Source organism: Salmo salar, chromosome 14 (assembly GCF_965601325.2).
Source record: "Salmo salar chromosome 14, fSalSal1, whole genome shotgun sequence".
Classification (NCBI taxonomy): Eukaryota; Metazoa; Chordata; class Actinopteri; order Salmoniformes; family Salmonidae; genus Salmo; species Salmo salar.
In genome coordinates this window covers 48,665,272-48,665,731 of record NC_138304.1, presented here as the reverse complement: position 1 = coordinate 48,665,731, position 460 = coordinate 48,665,272, and positions in this window count along the sequence as shown.

The window sequence follows — 460 nt, the reverse complement described above, 5'->3', positions numbered from 1 at the left end:
GAATAAGGCTGTAATATAACAAGATGTGAAAAAAAGTGAAGGGGTCTGAATACTTTCCGAATGCACTGTATATTATTTATATTTTTGATTGTTTAAATGTTTTTAAGGCACTATACAAAAAAATCTCAATCATTGAGGAACATTCAATTAGAAACATCTGAAGAACAAATGCAACATTTACAATATCAGTTTAAAGGTTCATGCACTTCAGATTCATTCAAATATTTTTGACTTTCTACTTTTGGACAAACTGCAAGACTGCATTGCAGTAAATAATATGAAACAGGTTGTAATATATACAACATAAAGTCAATAAAGACAATTAGATTTTTTTTTTTAAATGCTGTCATGCCTTCAAACAGACTGTAATGAAGATTAATTCACTATAAATAATCTGAAAAGAAGATGGGCTATACCGTATGCACAATCATTAAAGATGATTGGACAGAAAACTGTGGCA